Raw genomic sequence first — 23,751 nt, forward strand, 5'->3', positions numbered from 1 at the left:
TAAGCATTATTTATTTACATAGAATCATAGTCATGTCCATTGGGATTTCAACAAAATAATTTTGTACGAGTTGTATATAAAAATAATTTATTTATTTTTATGCAAAAATTAACAGGCGACACTGTCACTGCAAATGATTACTTTTCTGGAAAAGACTGTATTAATTAATGGCACATATACATACTAAAGTTACAAACTCCTACAGCTGTGTTATTATAAGAAAGTAACATGTTTTTAGATTGTCTTGCTGTCTTTTGCCAGCTTGTACAGTTCTTGAAGGTTTCTCTCTGTCAGCTCTTTCACTGTACTTATGTAGGCAATGTGTGGTCTACTTCCTCTTTTACTCCTTCGGGTTGTAGTGTACACTGCATAGTGAAGGACAATGATATCCAGAGGCTTTTGAAGCCATTGGCATAGAGTGTGAAGCTGTCTGGAGATGAGTGCATCTGCAAGGGGTGTCAGGCTGACTGTTTTCATTACTACTTCATTCTGTTCTCTTGATACCCAACATGATACTGTAACAGCTGGTAGCAAACGAGTTCAGCTGCCTCTTCATGCATTGATTCAGAGTCCAACCTTCTGGACAGTACAGGAGAACAGAGCTTTTTGAAGATGCATTTTGATGTATAATCATTCCCTTAACTTAACCAAGAACAATATACCTAACCTGTCATTATCTGTATTATTGTCAGATGAAAAGAAATAGATTTTTAATGAATTTGGTAATATAGGTACGAGATTTGACATTTCTTCTGTGGTGTGTGCTAATCTGGACAACATGGAGATGTTGTATATTTTGTAAATGTGGAAACTTCAGTTATCCCCACTCCCACCAAAACAAATAAAGAAAGAAATTTAGATTTGCACATATTTCAAACATGAGATTCAACATGTAATAAGGTAGACATGTCCACAACATTCATCTGCATGATAAGCTAAGACTGATGCAAAAACTCAAATGTGACCATGTGGTCACCTTTAAATTTACTGCACTGATATTTGAAATACCATAAGTCATAAAAATGCTACATAACCTATATAAATGTGCCAGATTTCTATTAGTAAGTCAGTTGACCAAGAAGCATAAGCTTGTCTCAGTGATGTCTGAAATTGAATGAGTTCACCGACCTCGGTTCATATTCAGGTTAATTGTAAATAAATGCAGGTATTAGCCTCTGCAACCTGAAGCTGCTTCTCTTACTCACCGTGACTGACTTCCTTTGTAGGCACTGGGGATTAGGTTGAACCGATAGACGAGTATCTCAACTGTGTCTGTGTACCTCAGTGATGTAATTACTAGAGGGGAACATCACAGCTCAATTTATGGAATACCTCATCCATATTTTCCAGTGTTGGAAGTGGAAGCACATATTGTAAGCGCTACCTCAAAGTTTAGCAAACAGACATGAAAATGAACTAGCTCACATTACTGGCTAATTAAAAACAAACTAGTTTGTGTAGTCTGATTTTAGCGTCTTTTTTAGTAGAACTTTATCTGCCACTTATGTGGCCTCCATAGCTTTACTGTCTTTGATATTTCTTGTTATCATTAATCACTCAAAAATATTTCCCAAGACAAGGTGCTTGCCACACATCAATGTGATGTGTCGACGTTGTTGCCAATGTGGCAGACATTCTAACTGAAATGTTTTTTTTTTTTCTTATTTTCATTTATAAACCCCGAATATTTATAAGGAATGATTTCAAAAGTGCCACTGATATCTAAACTCCAATCGTTTCCTTTCTCTTTAGAAAGCAGTGATGCCAAGGTAGGCTCTTTTCTCTCTGTTCCATAATGCAATGTCACTTTCTAACACATCAGTGTAATTTTATAATTCGCTTTCAATACAAGTATTAAAAACTGCAGCTAAATGCCTGTATAGTGGTAATGTTTAGGTAGGAAACACTATTCTGAAGCTTAAGTCTTAAAAGCGTTAAAGAGAGAACGCTGACACTACTCAAAATATGACTTTAACAATAATGTTTTTTATGATACAGTGAATACAGTGACGGTGAATTCATGCATAAAAATGCACTACAGCAAAGTAATTTTGTGGATTTTCGTCATTACATAGATTATTATGATAGCAGTCTCCTTGATGGTTTTGGAATTCTATATGAGTAATGGATATGCACTTCATCCCATTAAGATAGCAGATAAGGTACTTAAAAGGTTGCTGATTGTAGACTGCTATCTGATTTTAATCCTCTTCTCCTCTTATTGTAAGGTGACTACACAACTGGCTCACTAACAGGAGAGAAGGGCAAAAATAAACAGGGAATTCATTATACTTTACTTTGATATCCGATATTCTTGCGTTCTATATTTCTACTTGAGAAAATATCCAATAATAATGCTTACGGACAGCTTTACCATCTAAATAAAGGCGGAGACTTTACTGTAAGATACTGACACATTTTCAGTTATTTTAAATGCTGCTTCAAAATTAGTCCTCTATTCAAAACAACTATTCTCCAAGCTGCAAACTACTTCCCTGTCTTTAAAATGAATCACAATGAATCACTATTTCAATTACTACAAATTCTAGCATCTTTAGATGTTAGACTTGGAAGATATATTTGGTAGTGGAGGTAATGGAGGAAGTCAACGACAAGGTTAGTTTTCTTGACTCCAAGAAGAAGAAAGAAATACAAGAAAAAAACAATAATAGGCTTTCTGAGTGTATGTATGGTGTTGATTGTAAGAATAAGTATCTTGCAGCGCTTGGATAATTTAAGTCTATAACCCTTCAGTTCAAGCCCTGTGTAGGCTGAAACAATGCTAGAGCTATAACAAGTTTCTGTGATTTGCTAATACATGCAATTTTGGTATTTCAGTTTATCACAAGATTTTAAAAAAGACAAAAAAGAACCCCAAAACAGAACAAAACATTATATAGTTGAGAGAAAAGTTACTTCTGCGTTTGTGTTTATAGTAAACACATTCAAAAAATGTACCTTCACTCTGTCTCGCTCACTCGCCTTGGAGTTAGAATGAATGGGATTGAATACAGAGGAGCGGAAGGTCAGTGGTAGTGAGTGTGCAGGTGTGCATGTGTCAGAAGTTAATAGAGGCAACGGTGGCTCTGTAACAGATTACAGCAGCTCTGTCAAAGGAAAGAAGGGAGGCAAGCCCTGCAGCCCATTCATCACCAGCCCTGTCTTCTCCTCAGCCTCAGTCTCTTTAAGCCATGTGATAAAGGTGCATGTCAGCTCCTCTCTGCTGCTCAACTGCATCCAGCCCCTGTAGAATCCATACACAGAGGATCGTGTGCCTTCACAGCTTGACAGTGTAGCCATAGCAATCCAAACATCACTCCCTGCGTGATAATGTAATATAAATGTAGGAAAGAAGTGCTTAATAGCCTTGAGATTTTACCTCTCATGAGCTCTTCACTTATCAAAATTCCTTGAAGCAAATCTGTGCAGACTTATTTATACATTACCTGCTGTGTAACTTAGCAATCTTTATATATGCCTGAGCTTAAAGTTTAGAAAATCTCCAATCAGCTTGACTGCTCAGGGGAATCTGGTATTAATCTTGCATGAAATAGACAGACAGTATCTTATTGTGTAATGTTCTTATGGCATTAAATCAGAATGATAAGTTTATTCAGTCGAACAACCACTTGGAAGCCATTTCTGTTTGACCTAGATTACAACATCAGGGGATATTTTCTCCCCATTAAAGACAAACGCTTATGTTTGCTCTCGCCTGGATGTGTAGGTGGCTGTTGGTTGAGTCACATTATGAAGGATAAGCCATTCAGTCACAAAATGTCTCAATATAAGAGTTTTTACCTATTAAGTAAAAGGAAACAACGGCTATATTTTCTAATATAACGTTTTAGAAAAAAAAAATACTTGATAGGATCATGATAGCATTCACTTCAAACCTGTGTCAACACTTCCCAACAACAAAAATACAGAGTAATAATGCAAGCACCAGATATAAATCACCTCCCAAGTACAAACAGTTCAGTTTGCACTGCTACAGATAATTTCTTATCTTGCAGATTAATAACTAGATTCAAACATGTGCAACAAACACATTATAACCTTTCTATTATCTTCAGCAAATGAGACAGCTATATGCTTGTTGCATTCAAACGGTGTTTGTCTTTAAAATGAAATTTGATGAAAATACACCAAAGCCTTGCATGTTTTTAAGCTTAAACGTAGTCGAGAGCACATCTACAGATGGTTGGTTAGAGAACAGACTGTGGGTCAATACAGATAGCTCTGCTTTGCAGTACAGAGATTTACACAACAACCGTGTTTTATAATTCAGCATATTTTTTTAGATTTCAACAAATTATTTTGCCTGCATTGTAAAAACAGCAATACCGGTAAAATTAGACTTGGTTAGAGGAATGGTTTACTGTTTAACACTGAGTGATACTACTCAGAAACATTTTGTTCACCATCCCTGAGTAGATGTCAGAAATTTGTATTCCAGTTCAGGTATTTATATTTAGAGCTGGCGGTTGTGTGTTGTATTATTTTGCAGCAGGGATTGTTGACACTTTTGTTGGAATGGCAGAGAGATGGGTTGTCTGAGATATATTGCTATCGACTATGACAAACAGTTGAAAAAAACTTTGAGGAGCTGCATTAAATCCAGTGTCACAAGAATTACTTTACCTTGATACTACACAGCACCAAGAATATTAACAGCATCGATTAGCACTTACGGTTGCTCTGTAATTACTGGTTCTCTGAAAAGATTATTATAAATGCTGCTAGGCAGTTTAAATTCCTCTGTCCTTTGATTAAGCCCATGCAGCAGTGATCAATAATGTAACGCTTTGTTGTTTAAAAACTGTGATCACCTTATCTGACTCATTATTTCCTCTGTTGTTTGTAGACCTAAATCTGAAATTATTACTAGAGCAATAATATGCTGCTGACATAATTTGGACTGTGTTATAAATGCATCTATTTATTTGAATCCGTTTGCGTTATTTCTTTCCATTAAGCATGAGAAACACTGACATTAAGCTGCATCATGGTGCATTTTAATCGAAAGAACAGGCACGTTGGTACATGGAGGCCATAAATAAAAAGCCACAAATTGATTTAGATATAAAAAAAAAAGCTTTTTTTGTAAGGATGGAGACTGATTCTCTCACAATAGCACAGAGACTGGAATAGAAGTACAATCTAACATTTCAAAGAAGTAACAGTGTCTGGCATTAAGGCGGGTTGCAATATGATGCTCACTTCATAATGAAACTTTACTTTTCATTCTACAGTCCATTTCATTTTCACCCTTCTACTGTGTCCCGAGTCCTTGGGGTACACTGGATGAAATGTTCCCCCTGAGTGAATAAATGTCGTGCAGAAACCTGGTTAGGCTTGCGTTAATTTTGTAGTCAGTTCCCTTCTGCGCCACCAACAGAAGAAGGGTACTTCTGTTAACAACTTTGCCAACTGAAATCTAATCCAGCTACTTGAGGTCTGCTCTGAAATGATATTCCCTCCTTCACCTAACAACACATGGTATTAGAAATTCAGCACATATCAAAGTAGTGAGAGCAACAGAGACATTAGAGGAGAGGCGAGGTGTACTGTCCTCCAGAGACAGCAATTTTCGGACTGATGAGGATTAAGCTGGAGGAAACTATTTCTATGAGGATCAAACAGATCACATGAATTATTAATCATGAGCATTTTGTCCCTGATACCCTGAGGAAACAGCAGCTACTCCTAACACAATCCACATCTCATTTATTTTATGGGAAGTTATTAAAGTATATACTTGAAATCAAACTGTTGGTGCGAGGAGGAAAACATGAAAATAATGAATGTCGTAGCCCTAGTAGCAGAAAATATGTCTTTCAGTGAGAAAAAAACAGAGATTTACCGCTAACCTATGGCCAAAATAATAATAAAAAAGATGTTTGTTCCCCTTTTTATTCTACACTCATCACAGAAAAGTGTCTCATTCATAGGTTCACATAAGGACTTCTTGTCTGTTTTTAAAATGAAACACAGGCAAGTGAAAAGAGTATGACTAAGAAATATTGTAGCTGGAATGTTCTGCTCTCAGGGACACTCTAAAACCCACAGTGATGCTTTTAGCTAAATGCTATAGCTGTTCATATCACCATAATGTTGACACGCTATATTAAAAATCATTGATTTCACACTGATTTCAAGACGAAGGTAGTAACATTTTCCAAGAGTACTCATTTCCCTTCCCTTAATATTGACTTTTCCCATACCAGCTCATTAATTTATGTATTTATTATTATGTATGAAATGCCATTGGTAGATTAAAAAATAGTAAGTTAGCAGCAGTGCAAGGAGAACTGATTTTCACTTGTAAAACATAAATTTCAATGCACTCTTTAGGTACTAGTCAATTTCCCTTATTGCCTGTATGCTTGGTTTTCAGAAGTTTCAGCTTGGAAGCAAAGTAGGCTATTTACTGTGTAATTTCAAGTTAAGAGAAACAATAATGGGTAAATACTTATATGATATAATCTTTTCAGGTTTAACTTCACTGCCAGGGAGGTGAGATGTAAATTATTTGCTATTTGAGATAGTATACTACTGAGTTGTACAGATAAAGTCAGCTGAACAACATCAGTTGGCAGGAGATTAAGGGTTTGTGTTAATGAAGGCAATGACCAATAGATAACTGTATCATCTGCATATAAATTGAATGCAACATTTGCTAAATTGTGAGAAAAAAAATGTTCATAAACATGTGGAGACTGTCTTGTTATGGAACCACCTTTTGATACTTGATTAGTGTGAAATTGTATAAATCACATGCTGTGGCCTTCACAGTGACCCAACCTCAAACTAGCTAAACGGGTTAAGGTGTGGAGCTAAAATTTTAGACAACACGCTTCACCATGAAAATGAGAGAAAAACTTCTAGTGGAATGGTTTTCAATGCCTCTAGTTACGCCCCTCTGCAGCCCCTAATCTCTTTACAGTGAGAGTGCAAGAGTGTTCAGCTGTTGCTAACTGACCACACCTAGTCAGGTGTGCATAAAGGCATACCTGAGGCAGGCTTTCAGAGAGGCTCACTAGTCTTTGCCTTGGTGGTACCAGTTATTTTAGCCAACTTGCTATGCAATTTAAGATCTCTTCTCATTGAAATTCTGGTGTTCGTCTCCATATTTATGTTGCAGCTTTTGAGCCGGGTCGTAACACTAGTTGAATTCCACAGACCTGGAGAACCAATGCCAAGGTGCATTAAGTCTTCTGTTGGCATATGGTATTCTTGCCATGTCGCCTATCTGTTGTTCATAAGATTTATGTTAGGGGATAACCTAACTTAAATCTTAATCTGGATTTATATGTGTATGTGTATCAAATCACTGAATTAGAAAGAGGTTGTTTTTTTAAATGGTTAAACTTAAATATAATCAGCAATATCCTTTACTATGAACAGCATATATGTCAGCAAACAGATACAAAAATATTTATTGTTTTCAAAATTTTGTGTTGATTTTTGAAAAATAACCCAGCGCATGTATGCAAACCTTTGGAGTGCTGCAGAACATCTCTGAAAACCATTAAATGAAATGCTGCTGTCTTGCTGAATTCTTGTCACCCTGTATTAACTGTTTGACTACATACAGGCTGTGCTTTTCTTTCATATTTATTAATATAACAGCCTTGAGAGAAATATTAATGTGAACCAAACATCCAATCATAGAGGCCCATATGTTGATAAAAGCCTTTGCCACATTACAGTGTGATGTAAACTCGTCGCAATCAAATTTTGTTTTTCTACCTCAAAGCCGTGGGCACTTGGGCCTAAATTTTGCCAAGGAAGCATCACTACAATTCAAAGCTTGGCACTCCAGAGTATAGAGCTGTTTTCTATCAGGCAGAGACTTTGGAGCTGCCTTCTAGTAAGTATGTGGATGGTGCCCTAAGCACTCGTCTCTGATGGCGAGCGCTGATGAAGAAGTACAATGCCATGGCCAGCGGTCAGCAGTGTTTATGAGGAGTGTCATCATGGCTGACAGCCTTCCTGCTCTATGATTTATACACTTCCAGTTGCAACAGGCACCTGCCGAGAAGTAACAACTTGCCTGCAGAGGAGTGTAGAATTGTTTCAACTGAGAGGTGTCCTTGATGCTAACAGATTTAATGATGGTGTTTGAAGTTTAAAATTCAGCAGCTGGAGTACTATGCAAACGTTTGGAGAGATGCGTTTCAGACATGTCTCTCATCTGATAGAGAAGCTGTTTTATAGAAAACTGTTCATTCTCTTTTCTTTACTTACACTCCAATTGTTTTAAAGGTGAAACTTCATGGAAACATGCACCTCTGCTTGATAGCAGAATGAATATTTGTAATAGCTGAAATTTTTCTTTGGTATACAGTCATGTTGAGATATATAGATATATATCTCAGAATAAGCAAAAATGAACAGGCAGTGTGTGGAAAAGTTAAGTACACCCCTATGATTCAAAAGCTTGTACCACTTTTAGCTCTAACCCGTCTCATTCTCCCCTACAAAGTTGATTCAGTTAATTGAGATTTGTGAGCCTTCAATTATGCAAAGCTCTCTTGAGATCTGCCACAGTATTTCAGTCAGGTTGAGGCCTGAACTTTGACTAGGCCATTACGAAACTTAATTCTGTTGTTTTTTTCAGCTATGCTGCTGTACTTCAGATCATTATCTTGTTGCTTGACACAATTTTGGCCAAGATCCATCTGTGAGAGCCTCAGATTTAACTCTAGAATACTTTGGTATACAGAGGAGTTCATGGTCAAATCAATGACTGCAAGGTGTAGCTGGAAAACAAACCGAGTTCATCACCAAAGATGACTTTGTGCATTATGTACACTTTGGTTTTGTCTGTCCAAAAGAAATTGTGCTGTGGTTTATTCAGATGTAACCTTGTAAACCTAAGCTATGCTATCATGTTATTTTTCTCAAGGCAAGCCTTCCAAATAAGCCTTACTTGTTCAGTCCTTTTTTAACTCTACTGTCATGACCTTTAACACTGAAAATGCTAACTAAGGCCTGTAGAGTGAGATTTTGCTCTTGACTTGATTTCTCTGAGCATTGCATGGTCTGACTTTAGGGTGAATTCTCTGGGATGTCCACTGCTAGGAAGATTGGCAGCTGTCTTGAATGCTTTCCGCTCGGGAATAATCTTTCTCACTGTAGAATGATGGGCTTCAAATTGTTTGGAAATGGTCTTGTAACCCTTCGTCAATTGATGGGCAGCAACAATATCTTTCCTCGTTGGCACTGTGTTAACACAAACTGAAGACTCAGCACCAAAAAGCTGCTTTTTACAGATGTGGTCATGCTTGCTGATGATCAATTAATTATCGATCATTAATCAATCTGAGGGTGTATTTATCTATATTTAAGATTTGCTAAGGACTAGATCATTTTGAGTACTTGCACTCGAGACTACCATGACCTGGATGTCAGAGATCTTACACCCTGTTTATTATGTATCCCATGGATGATTCTGTTCATCTGTACGTACCATTTTCAGCGGGAGAAACATTTCATCACTCACCCAAGTGACTTCTTCAGACTGAAAACCCTAGGTCAAAATGAGCAGAATCAGCCTTTAGGGATTTCCTTGCCTGGATGATTAAGCATGCATTAACATGTTTATTATGTATGTTAGAACTTTTTCATCTAAAGATGGTGTATTTCCTTTTACAAAGTCACTGTTAACAATCCAAGGATTCTACTAAGAGTAAACTAAAAGAAAACAAGTCAAAATAGACAAAAAAAAAAGATCTGTATAAATCATTCTCTCTACATTGCTGTGCTGCCCATTAGGAGGTTGATTCATCTCAGTGTCTCACTCACAAACACCTTTTCCTGCAGTTTGATGCGCTATTAAGGATTATATAACACATGAACTGGCTGTGTAACAATGTGTCTATAAGACAAATGTGTATAACTTAGATTCTTGAAAGTCTTATTTAAGTAAAATCTCCTTTTTGTCATTTTAGCTACAATCACCCATATGGCACCCCATAAAACAGACAGTAGCACAAAAAGAGCTTTGAAATCATTATACAATTAGGTATTAAATAGATGATATATCCTGTCCAGGATTCGTTGGACAGTTATAGTCACACATTTCTATCACATTTTTTTCTATTAAATGACACATTTTTGTTCTTGCAAACCATAGATAAGACAGATTTGACAGACGGGCGTTACATGAATTGATGGTATAACCTGAGTTTCTTTTCAACTAAATGTGACAAGAATTAATAAAAGCACCTCTGCAGCTTCTCCGTTACTGGTATGCTTTTACTGCATTGGCAGTGAGTTTGGGATCATTGTGGTAAAAACATGAAGTCGCTGCAAATCAGAAACTTTTCAGATGGTACCAAAAGCTGACAGCACTTTTCTGTGTTCATAATTCTATCATTTTTTTTGTCATTTCTTTTTGCAGACCATGACAAAAAACACACAGACAAATACAAAAACAAACGACTAAAATGTTCTCTTGAAAATGGTCAGGTACAAAGACTGGACTGGAAAATGAATAAAAAGCACTTAATGTGCAAAGAAAAACCTTGAAAGACCTAGAAAAAATTCTAGAAAGCTGTTTCTCAAGCACACTTTAAAAAACAAAGAGCAAAAAAAAGTCTGGCTCCTTGGAAGGAAAATATAGAGAAATGAGGGGTGAGTCACGACTTTTCCACAGTATGCCTGGAAATGATTTCTTAATAAACACATCATCATTCTGTGCACATTTTCATAAAAACGAGGCTTAGTTTTTCATGATTTCTTGGTTTTAATTGAAGAATTTAATTCTAGCCAGATTCCCTATGCATTTCTGAAAGCATTTAGGATGATGAACAGATTTTCAGCATTTAACAATTACAAAAATGTTTTCCACTCGAGTCAGTAGTATCACAGCTGGTATTTTACAGGCAATTTCTGTAAGATAGAGGTTTTCTATTTCTATCCAAATATATGTAAATTACATGATTTCTTTTACATTTAAATGATAATAACTGTGCTCATCACTATTGTTTATCTTGGCCAAGATTATAGTAACAAACTGTACAAAATGATGTTTTATATATGCTTACAATTATCACAATAAAGTTGCTGTATAGCTCCTGATTGAAAAGACTCAGATATTAAACCTGTAACAAGTGGAAGTCTGTCCATGGCAATCATCATTTGACAGATTTTTCAACTAAATAAAATGTAAATAAATAATCAATCATTATCACAACATTATTATAACAACATCTGTGATCTTTTTCACTCTATAAATCCAAATCACCTGAGTCTAATAGTGAGAAACATGTTTCACCACCATGTTGCCTCTACAGCACTGTTCCAGCAGCTTTGGGCTATTCTTCTGTTTTTCCACCATGTCACACTTTTGTGATAAGGACTCGGTATATGCTGGAAGAAATGGAAAAAGCAAACCAGAATCTTTATCTCTCAACATACTGGATAAACTTAACCTCTGCCTGGATGTTATCAAACACCAGTGAGCAGGACCATAATTCTTGTCCATGTGAACATTTACCCTCTGGTCTTCTCTGAATGGAAAGGTACTGTAAATTCTGAATCTCCCATCTGGGGAACTGTTCCTTTTGCACCCTGCATGTCTTGCCTATGATAAATCCTTTTGCACCATATGTGTTCAGAAGGAAAAACCTGATTTTGTGTCCCCATTTTCTCCCCACACGAGGCCAAAGGAATATAATTTAAATGTATTAATCTATCATGCAAATGTACATTCAAAATGTCTAATTGACAAATGCAGGATACAAAAAATATATTGCTACACACTAAACAAAACTGAAATATTTTAATCTTCCAATAAGGTGCTACACTACACGGAAGAAAGGATTTCAAATGCCAACTGGCTAATTAAGGAATAAGGGTGCTTAATATTTAAAAAAGACATTTAAAGGAAAAAAAGAATGAACAGAAAGCCTTATGTGCATAGGACTAGTACTACCCAAAGACACCAAGCAATGCAATATTTGCAGAGTGTGTCTGTAAATCTATGAAAATTTCCACTGCAAATTACATATAACAATTGAGAAGTCCTGTATTAGTACAGTATTAGTCAACTGTGCATCGGCATCTCTGCGATTAAAGGTCATTTGGAAACGATGTGAGTCTCATTTTGATAAGCAGCCCTGAGACTCGTTCACTGAAAAACAGCATGTGGAAATCAACACTTTGCTGCACTCAGCATTTGTTCTGTAAATGCCTATTTATAGTAACATTAGGTCTATAGTGAGTGACTAGACATTTTCCAATCAATATTTGTCATCATACCCCAGTTTAACGTCAGTAAATATGAGTAAAACTCAGACAATGTTTAGCCTATGCACAAAAAGGCAGACCTGGAAGTCATTTCTAAATCTCATGATGTCCCCTGGTAACACTAACCCAGTCCAAATGATGCTGTGAAAGCCTAATAATTCAGACTAGGCTTTAGGAACATTTTAATCATTGTCTGATCTGATTCTTATGGGACAGATCTTCTTCTTTTTTTTTACACAGTTTCAGGGCTGACACAGTTACAGCTTCACTGGAGAATGCTGAAAGGAGAAACATCACAGTAGTATGAACTCTGAGCACTGATTTAGTCTCTGTTGTAGGGGACTTGTGTTACCTGGGGAATTTTTAGTAAAAATTAGCCGTCTTTTGTGATCCCAATCCTGTGCAAATCTCTTTTGCACAAATTCAGAAAGACATGTGTGGCTACACTGTAATATAGACTCATTAAAAAAGCATAATCTGTTAAGATGGTATGATGAGTAGTTTGCTATTTCAAAAGGACTTACAACTATATGGCAGTCATGGTTTTGGTATAGATTTATAACTGGCAACCAGTAAGTTTGACTGGTTTGACTTCTCTAAGTATGACTTCTCTTTTTTGCTCATGTGCAACATGAAACGTAAACGTGGGTTTCTAAAATATATCAAGTCCCATGTTAATACTCATTCTTTGTAAATAGGACTTAAGAAATAATGAGATGTGTTCCTATTACGGATTTAAGAATAAGGAACCAAGATGCAGAAGTCTTGGCAGACTAGAATAACAAAAAGCAAACCTTTTATTAGGTTGAAGGTGCAGTCCAAAATGGGGACAAACAGAAGTCCAGAAATCATCACAGGGAATAAGGCAAAACAAAGAGAAAACCAGGGTAGATACACAAACATTACGGCAAAGACTGAGGGGAAGGGCAGGTCTATATATACCAAAGAGCACAAGCCTGCCTGAAATTCATTACAAAAATAATAAGTCCAAGGCAGGGGACCAAAAATTAAACCCACACAAAGGTCAGCAACTTCCAATACAGGATGCAATTAAACAAAAATCCAGACTTCAAAAGAAAGCCATTTACAGGGACTGTAACTATACCGGTGTCCATCCAAAGTTAAGACATACAGAAAATGTGTTTTATTGCCTTTGTATTCCATGCTCAATAACCCCAGATTACACGGCGGAATGGCTGTAGAAATGAGGAGGAAGTGTTGAGGAAGACAAGATTGAAGTTTAGAATCAGCCACCCAACAGAGGAAACTGAAAAGAACTGTTCCTTTTTTTTCTGATGCCTGCAATAAACACTGACCCTTGTGTTTTCCTGACATCAGATCAAGTGTACGAAACCCCAGCCCAACAGAGCAGAACAGTTGTGGAAACATGCTCTGCATGTCAGTTATTGGTAAATCAGGTGGAGAATCAGAGACAGCTGCTTCACCTATTCTTTCTGTGCATGGAAATGTGAGGGGCTCTTCACAACTGAGCTAGACCGCTGTCGTTCAGAAAACATGTCCGCATTTAAAAATGTGCCTTCTAGAAACCCTGATTTTTTTTTCATTTTACTATAAAAACTGCCTTTTAATCCCATTGTCTGTAGATTATAATAATGGCTTGATAATCAATCATTACCTTAAAAAAGAAAATCTTTGAGAATGTATTTTGGCACAGTAACAGATGCACAGCATGCTAACAGACTTCTAGGCAAGGTTTACTTTCTTTGACTAGCAATGTTAAAACGAAAACTTTACTAGCTCTAAAAAAGTTCAGGGTTATGGGAATACCTTTAGTAGTCACTGCAGTTAAGTCAGGACATGGACAGTTAAGGACAGGAAAAACCCACACTGCTACAGCCAGTTTAGCCATGTATGATAAAAGCGTCTTTGGTAAATCTTTAGTGTTTAAACATTCACGCTGTCTTTAAAAGATTTTTACATAACAATTTTCATTCAATATTCAAAGTTGCTATATTGCAACAGTACAATAATAGATGGTCAAGAAAATTATCTAATGGTTATCCTAATGTAAAGACACCATACCAGCTTTTTAAGCATAGAAGCATTTAATTTGAAGCAGCTAATTCACTTAACACACTGCAATGTTTGTCTCGTGTCTTGATGCATGGTCAATCATCCAGATAAGGAAATCCCAGAAGGTATACTTTTTCCATCTGGCGCTACGTCCAAGCAACAGAATCAACCGTCTGGGATTTCCAGGAAGAGCTTTGTCCTGAATACTGGGTTGAAAGGTATAGTCTATGGAAAACACAAAATGTGTAGGCATTAGTGCAGACATTATAATTGAAAACTAACTGAATGTCTGCAAAAAACGTAATTACAAGCAAATATTTAAGCTTCAGTGAGTAGTATTACTATCTAAATGCCTAAACTGACCTGAAAGAATTTGACTGAACGGCATCTTTTAAAAAAAAAAAATCTTATTTGGACATTAATAATTGCAAAGGTTAGTGGCCAAGCTGTCTACCTACAAGTCATTACTATGTGGAGGGAGGGAAATGTACATTTACATATGCATGCCCAGCAGAATGCAGATGCTTTTTTCTGCCAGCACTATTAGGGGTGTTCTCCATTCACTGCACATGTTTTGTGAACGGTATGGCATTCTAATTTGGTCATTTCAGAGGTATGCTGCACACTCCATGCAGCTCAAGCCCCGGAGTCAGAGTCTGCATGTTTCATCCACTGCAACAGTCGAGGCCACAAGAATAATTTGTTTGTGAAAGCCATCATAAAATCAGCTGAAAGCAACATTTCACACTGACTTATATCTTGGCGCGGCATTTTATCTCAACTCCGAGGAATGATAAAAACATATGGTGTCATTCCCACTGCAAGAATGTCTTCCTAAACATTAAAAGAGAGTCAGGTTAGTAAATGCGCATTTACCCTACAGCCTAAATGACTCCATGGTCACAGTTTACAGATGGTATGTATTAACAAAAAGTCAGCTAACAGGTGTGTTGGTGGCACAGCCATGCTGTTTTGAGCTGTGAATAGAGGATTTGTCCACCTGTTCTGTGGATTTCCTCAGCTTTTTAATCACTCACGTGTTTTGTAATCAAACAGAAATATTATTTGTTCTAATAGTATAATTAATCCTGTTATATTGATGTACATTGTTTCATTTTTCCTAAAGTCTGAACCCAAGATCACTGAATTCCATGTGTACTTACCTAAAAATGTGGATAGCTTCCATGTGGCACTCACCCATGCACCCACACAAACATAGAAAAATAAATCTAAACAAGCAAGAAAAACCACTCACACAAGCACACAGATAGGACCTTTCCTAAACACTGCTGCCAATTCTGATTTAGTTACTTTGTATCATATAGGACACATCCTTAAAATTACATACATTTCAGTTGCAAAATATGCAAATGGTTCTTACTGGAAGATTTTTTATTATCTTAGGAAGACATTTTGACAAAAAGCCAATTGCAAAAGCCAGTCTCTTGTTCCTTTTCATAAAGTCTCTAGTCATTTTTACGGATCATTCAAATAGTTTAAAAGTACAAGCTGCAAAATGGTACGTTTTATTTTTATTTTAAGTATTCATGCTGTGCCAAGTTTCTGATCTGCTCTGCTGCGTATTTGTTTATGTCTTGGAGACAGAATATGTGATTTATAGTTAGACTGGTGGGGGTGGCAGCAAGGGAAGCTGTTATGTTCTTCCTTTGCTGCTTGTCGTGCGCCGCTGCTGTTCTCTCCAGCTTGCTGTACGTTCACCCCGATATGCACCCTCAGGCAGTATGCCTTTCATTATTTCTTTTGAAACTTTCATCTGAAGTCTCTGAGGGATTAGCCCTCTTGATTCCTGACACAGTCAATGAAAAACAAGCCTCATATACAGGGAGGCTTACAGCCAGAAAAGCTGTGCACAGCCCTCCCCCCCCAATCTCTCAGTGTGAAACTGTATAATGGTTTGCACAACAAGTGGAGTCTCATTTCTGACCATTTTGGCACATTCACATTTGTGTTGGATTTGTATGCAAATATATTATAACTGTGAATGATCATCCCATACTCTCACTGCAGTCATTTTATATTTTTTACCAAGTTCTTGTAATTCTTTCTATACACAATGAGTCAAATGATTATAATGCAGTATGAAGCTGTTCCTTGTAGTGTGGCCAAGAGATATAAAACACCAAACCTTATCACACAATGCAAGTTTAGCTCCTTAGCTGATTTGGGTTCACAGGCTGCACTTGTGGCTGATTACCCAGCGCTTACTAATCGACTCTAGTGAGATACTCATGTTGCTTTGTTTTGACTGAATATTTACATCAATTATATTCTCTGCTACCTTGTTGACAGTGTGCACTTAAAAATAAACCAGTTATCATATGGATACATTTGGTGAGATGCAGATTCAAATGTTTTATAATTAAATAACTCTCCAATTAGGATGAAGGGAAATGTATAAATGTTAATAAATGTTGTGCAAAAACACAGAGAGAGTGTTGTAAGGCTAATTTTTTGTATAGAGCTATGTGTATCCTTTGTAATGTTTATGTTACTGTTTATTAGTATTGCAGCATAATAATAGCTCATGAACATCATGCAGCATGTAGCAACGCTAACCACATATATCCTCCCAGAGACCATAAACAGAACTACAAGAGACTGAAATGAATTTAAAAGAAGCTTTAAATTGTAATTCTTCTGGATATGCAAATGAATGAATTAAAATGAAAGAATGAACTAATTTCCCATATTACCTTGAAAGGTTTTTGTTTGCTTTGTGTTTTTTATTTGATCACAAAGGGCAAAAAATGTTAATTAATTTTGAGTTAATTTAAAATTAGAAGATAACAGAAACTAGCTACACCATATACTTGTATGTATATGCATATACGTCTTTTTTTCTGAATTGACCTAATAAAAAAATATTTCTGAAACCAAAAATTTACAACTGGTTGTTGATTAGTACTGACGCAGGAGGTAAGACTGGGACCTGGTTTCTCAATGTCCATCTTTCAGTTGAAATTTTAGATGATGATCAAGTTGAATTTACATTAAAGCATTATGAGTAAGTGATTGAATATAATCTGAATTTAAACTCAGTGTCTTACAAAGTGATAATACGTGATTATGCGGAAGCTATTTGCTAAGCCATGTTCAAATGGTGAAATGTTGTGATCTTGACTTCTAAAACTGTAAAAACGGCGAGTTCTTAAAAAAGAGCATCAAAGTCCCTTTGGGACCTAAATGCAGTGTAATGACGCACACCCCACTCATTCTCCTTTGAGCTTACTTTTGTCAGCAGTTTCATTACTTTGCACTTTGCTACTAAGCAGGTGGAGCTAATCTATCTAGTTTGCCCTTCAGTTATGGTTTACTGTCCAGGGGACTGGACACAAGTGTCTCCAATAAGCCCTTAATTAGGCAATGATAGACTATTCATTTAGTATGCAAAGCTGCAAATCTCTCCATCCACTGCACAGAGCCCTCTGCAGTCATATGGAGACCAACGCTAATGATCTCAGCAAGTGGCAGCAATCCATTGGAGCGCTGTAGCAAGTGCACATTAATCTTGCGGGTGATCCAGTTGATGAATGACCCTGGCCCAGAAGCCCTGGCAGATCCCACCTTAATTATGCTGAGGGAGTCACACCTGGGAGGCACCAGGGGACATTGCTAACTCAGGAACGGCTCAGGAGGAAGCCAGTGGTCCACAGGCAGTGCGCTCCATGCAGATCCAGTCTGGTCGTCATTGTATGGCCTTGCTAAAAAGAGTTTTACAGCAACTCCATAGAGGACATTATACCTGGGAGTGACTTCCAAAGCACAAGTTGTGTAAAGGGCAAATGGGTGTCACAAATTCATGACAGCTCCCGCTGATAAATCACAAGAGGAAAGCAATTTTTAGGATTAAACCAAAAGAAACTAACTCATGATGTTTCCTTTTTTGTGATGACACCTCCAACAGAACATTTTCAGCACAACCCTAATTGTACCCCATTATCTGGCTGTGCTCTGACATGTTTTAAGAAAAAAAAAGCACAGCGGGCCAAGTGTTGCATCAGTCTAACATCAACATCCTAAAGATAGCACACTGGCATAATGGGAGGTTGAGTAAAAAGAAAATACGATCAAAAAGCATGAGTAAACAATATGAGAAAAAAAGGAAAAACACTAGCAGAAACACTAAATCCTCTGGAAAAAATGTGATTATACGTGACAGAAAAACGTGGACACCACCTTTATTTAATTTTTAAAAATCTTTAACATTTATGGAACCTTTTGTTTATTTTTTTTCTATCTTCATTTTTAATATAATATAATATAATATAATATAATATAATATAATATAATATAATATAATATAATATAATATAATATAATATAATAATTCCCCAGAAAGAGCTCACAAGCTTGGTTTTAGTGATCTCTAATACTATAATAACGTTGTTTTTGTGTTTTAGTTGTTATCACTGTACAGTTGATAAACTGGGTAGTAGATGAGAGGAAGAGATTGGGCAAGTCTTGAAATGAGTTTTTGCTCCAAAACAGAAAACTGGTCATTTTCTGCTCTAACAGAAAAAAATATGGCTTGTCCCTGTAAGATGACTGTTCTGCTTGCCCTAATTTTAACTACACTTAATACAATTTATATTTTAAATGTAGGCACAAGAAACCTTGAAATTACCTTGATGGTAAAAAAAAACCCCAGAGCTAATCAAAATGCTTTGCAGTTTATGTGCTTTCTAGTCACCTCTCACTGATCCATTGGGAATTCTCCCTCCCTCTATGTAATTTACACTTTACACCCTACTGAAATGGGCAACATGTCCTTATGTCCTCATATGAATGCATATGACCAATATAGGTTAACTGAAGTAAGTTATCTATCTATCTATCTATCTATCTATCTGTGAATCAATGCGTACAGTCTAACTGATGCATCACAAACATCCAGCAATCCGATAAAACTGCATTCATGTACAATAAAGTTAGGATCTAAAAGGTCAGCTCAAAATAGGACAAAACCCAAAGGAGTTCTCTTAAGGTCCAGCTGAATTTAATACACATCCATCACTTTTTATCATCTAATTAGTCCACAGTGTGGCAGCCTGGTCAACAATGGAGGGAGGCAGAATTATTGATCAAGAAACAGATAGTATCTATCATTTCACTTCAGCATTGGCTCTCTAGTCATTTGAAAACAAGGAAGACAATATCGTTGTGGCAATGTGCATAGGAAATCTCGAATGGCATTGGTAACAAAGGTAATTCTATTGTTCTCTTCAGTTGCACCACTGGCTAATAGACGTGTACTGACTCTGCAGTTCAACACTTGGTGAGGTATTAGCACTACTATTCAAATAATTATAATAATAGAGGATTCAATCGATTTCTCAATCGATTTGCAAATCCTTAATTAATAACAACTTGTGTTAACCAAACGTGAGATGAAAAATTAGTCAATTGACATGATCTTCTATAAGTTAAGGGTATCATATCAAGCAAACTGATAAGATGTTTTCTTCTAAAATGAGGGTTTTTTAAGCAATGGGATCAGTATAAGAGTATAAACATGAAGACATCAAGGGGTATTATTCGAAAGAGCTGAAAGAACAAGTAAAAACACTTTGTAAATGGAAAAGACAATTTGATGTTGGCCTTATCTTTGCCGGAGTCAAAAAGAATTGGCAATTCTTGTGCGTTCTACCTTTCATTTATCTTCAACAATTTTTATTTCGTTTTGAACTTCAGTAACAAAACAGAAAAGAAAAAATAAAGTTAGCATATTCTTTCTTCGCACACCAAACCCCACACCAACCACTCTCTCATTACCCCTCTGCCCCTCAAGTTACAGAAAGGGACAAAATACAATTATATTGGTGCAATTTATCTAAACGTTTTCGTACGATGCCAACTTAACCATCATCATTAGCCACTCCTCATAGGGAATGGGTTTCTTTTTCTGCCAATGTCTTAACAAGACCCGTTTTGCCATAGTAAAAGTCAGGATGATCCATTTTTTTGTATAGCAGGAAAAGTCTCCATCAGAAAGTTCTGTAGTTATACCAAGTATGGACAATTTTGGTGAGATGCCAAATCTTCTTTTCAAAACACTGAAAACGACCTCCATTATGTTTTCCCACCAGTCCCGAAGTGCCAAACAGCTCCATAAGATATGTGAAATCGAAGCATTTTCACCGTCACATCTCCAGCAATCGTCCATGGGGGCCAAGTTCCATTTATACAGTTGTTGCGGTGTTCGATGCCACCTATGGATTATCTTAAATTGGATAAATCTGCTGCCTATTTCTTTATACATAGTATTAACATTATGGATACATGAGCATTCAACTGAAGATATGTCCAATGCCAGGTCCTGGGCCCAATAGCCCTTAACTTTAAGGGTGCATTCTACCTTTTATATATGAAGGGAAAAAATGATGAGATAAAACAAGAAAAAGAGGAACATACATGGTATCTTTAAAACATTTCTGAAGGTAACTTCCAAAGTCTCTCAGTTTTCTTGGTCATCCAGTAACAAGTAACCTCTACTGTTCCCCTTCCAGAATCCAGTTGGCTTCTGCCTATGTCTGTTCCTCAGTCTGGATTTGAATCTGCATGTAGATCTGTCAAATTCCAGACCCATTTCATGGCCTGCCAATGCAAAGACTGTTCCAGAATTGCTAACATTTGTGTTCACTGATCCTGGAATATGTCTACTTTCATCTTCCCTGTTTCTGAGTCTCAGTTGGCAAATGTAGATTGCTCCTGAGTTATGTTTGTTATTGCTGTTATTTCTTGTTATATCTCTTCCAATCTTTGTGTCTTTCGATTTTTAATGACTGTTTGTTTCGCCAATTTAGTTTTGACTTGTATTCAATGAATTCATTGTGTATTTAATCCTGCCCTTCTTCTTGTCACTTTGTGTGCATACTTTGTGTCTATAATTCTGATTCCCTCTATTGTTTAGTTTGGTCCTTGTTTTTTTGTGACTTATTTTAAAGTATTTATGTTCTTTCCACAACCTTCCTTCATGTCTCTGTGTCCTGTATATGGGTCATCTCTTGAACTGAAATCCTTGACAAGACAATTAACTAAAGTGCCAAGGACTGATGAATACTGAGGGCCATAGATGATGTGTTCACTGTGTCAGAACAACGCTGCCTTTCCACTGCCTAATCTGCTGTAGACTTTGAAATAGGACAGACCATGCCCGTCCGTTATAATATATTTATTTTAAAATTGCAAACTTTTAAAGATGAAAATTCCACAACTAGGACACGAATCTCCAGTGACATCTGTAATGCTAGAACAAGCAAATCAATACTGCCAGTTAGTCATTCTGTCAGGTGACCCAGCCGAGTTGTGCTGGCAAATTCAACACTTGCAAAGAAAGTGTGTTAAAGCAACAGTTTTCTGTTCTAAGACAAAACGCTAAGCAATTGTGTTTGCAAAAATTACAACAAAAGCACAGGGGAAAGTGTAGCTGTCCAGTGAGTGCAGCTCATCATTCATAACTATACACAAGTGTAATGACAATGAATTATTTTAGTGCCAAAAAATTTAATACACCTTGATTATTCTGGTAAGTTCATTAAGTTAAATAAAAATGTTGTATAATAATGGATCATTAACATTTAAATGTTAATTTTAATGCCTAAACTTTTATATGCAGATATGACCCTCCCCCTCGAAACCACCTGTTCTTGTAACAAAAGGCAGTTCATCTTTATTGCCTTTCACGCTTATTAAGGTGACTGCATTAAGAATCGATCAGTAGAGTTTTTACACTTGACCTTCTAAACTGAATTAAAGTGCTTCCAAATTCCTTAGTATGCTGGATGAAAAAAAGGGACACCAATTTACAGTGCAGACCTTGAGATCAGGTTGTGATTTTGCGTTCGAACAGGGTGATAAATTAAGCTCACTGCATAATCCAGGGATGTAGCTTGGTGTTATAGGATCAAAGCACTAAAGAGGACTCTAGTCTGCCTCCATTTGGTCCTATTCAGTCACTAATGACTCTCTATATTTGTCTCCATTCCAAAATGTATGGTGCATGTGTTACATAGCCAATAACTGATTAACCAAAGATTTAATAACCGACAAACAAACCAAAGTTTTTTGAAATGCTTTCGTGAAGCAAACGTCTAAATGCCTGCATAGAAAAAAAACATGATTTTTATTGGTATTTAATTTATCCAAAGCAATAAAGAGACATAAATGCAATACATAAATAAGTAAATAAATAAATAAGTAAGTAAGTAAAATAGTAAGTAGTAAGTAAGTAAAAAAGTAAGTAAATAATAAATAAGAAGATTTTTATGCACATGGGGAATAAAAGTGCACACAATAAACGCCAGGAAAAAAGACCATGTTTATGTCGTACTCCAACTTTGTTTTTTTTTTTTACCTTAAGCAAACCCAAATTCTCATGAAAATGTACAAGACATGATATCTAAAGATATATTTTAATATTGTTTTCATGGTTATGCATCCCAAATAGTGTTTTATATGTAGGCCCACAGGTTTCAAGTCTCAATGTGTTTTAATGTGGCCCATGTTATTGTTTACCATGCCTATGCAAATGCATTAACCAAATTTCCAATTATGTTTGGGTTGCTTACCAAAACCAAATGCTTTTTTTTCCACATAGGATTGTGTGATACTTGTCCGAATGTGTTTACCAGGTCCAAGAAATAAAGAAGGACAATCCAACATTTCTGGCATAATGAAAAGATGATTTGTAAGTGTGTCATTTTTGCATAAGGAAATGTGGAATTCTTTTTTTCCCCTAGTACTCTTAGGTGCTTCACATTGTTGTTCTACATAAAAAGAACAATAAAAGTAATAATAAAAACAAAATAAAATAAATTCATGCCTTAAAACAATCTTTCTACTCCAGGGCGAACATACAAAATCTTTATATTTCCAATCTTCCTGCTGAGAGATTCCACAATGAAATTCATGAGGAAAATGCCTTCAAGGATCACTCAGGGGCATTTTCCTCATGAATTTTATTATCTTCATTAAAGCCAGACAACAAGGCAAGAGATTCTTCTGAACCTGCACCAGTCCTACTTAAGGTAGATTGCTGCAAAAGTTTCTGTATCGAGATTGCACGTGCTCATGCTTCAGCACCGTGACATTGCAGTCTATGATTAATTCAAAGGTTCCATGAAAGAGAGAGAATTAAATTACAAGGTCATACAAATATTGATTTACTGATTTGTAGGCCAAAGGCAAGTTTGCTCTTTTTATGGTATTTTCTACTTTCTTTTATCACTATCGGGATGGTCACTTAAATCCATTTTGTCATTTCCTTTCTAAATGTAGCCTGATAAACCATTTTTGCAGGTACGAGCCCCAGCGGACAGCAGGGTGTGATTCTGCTGGCCGCAGTACTCTGACTTTAATTGCACTGAGCCCCGTAACAGTTTGAGCATATACAGTCTGCCAAAACCTTCCCACAATAGCCGTTCATCTCAGCTCCAC

This window comes from Oreochromis niloticus, linkage group LG4 (assembly GCF_001858045.2).
Source record: "Oreochromis niloticus isolate F11D_XX linkage group LG4, O_niloticus_UMD_NMBU, whole genome shotgun sequence".
In the NCBI taxonomy this organism is placed as follows: domain Eukaryota; kingdom Metazoa; phylum Chordata; class Actinopteri; order Cichliformes; family Cichlidae; genus Oreochromis; species Oreochromis niloticus.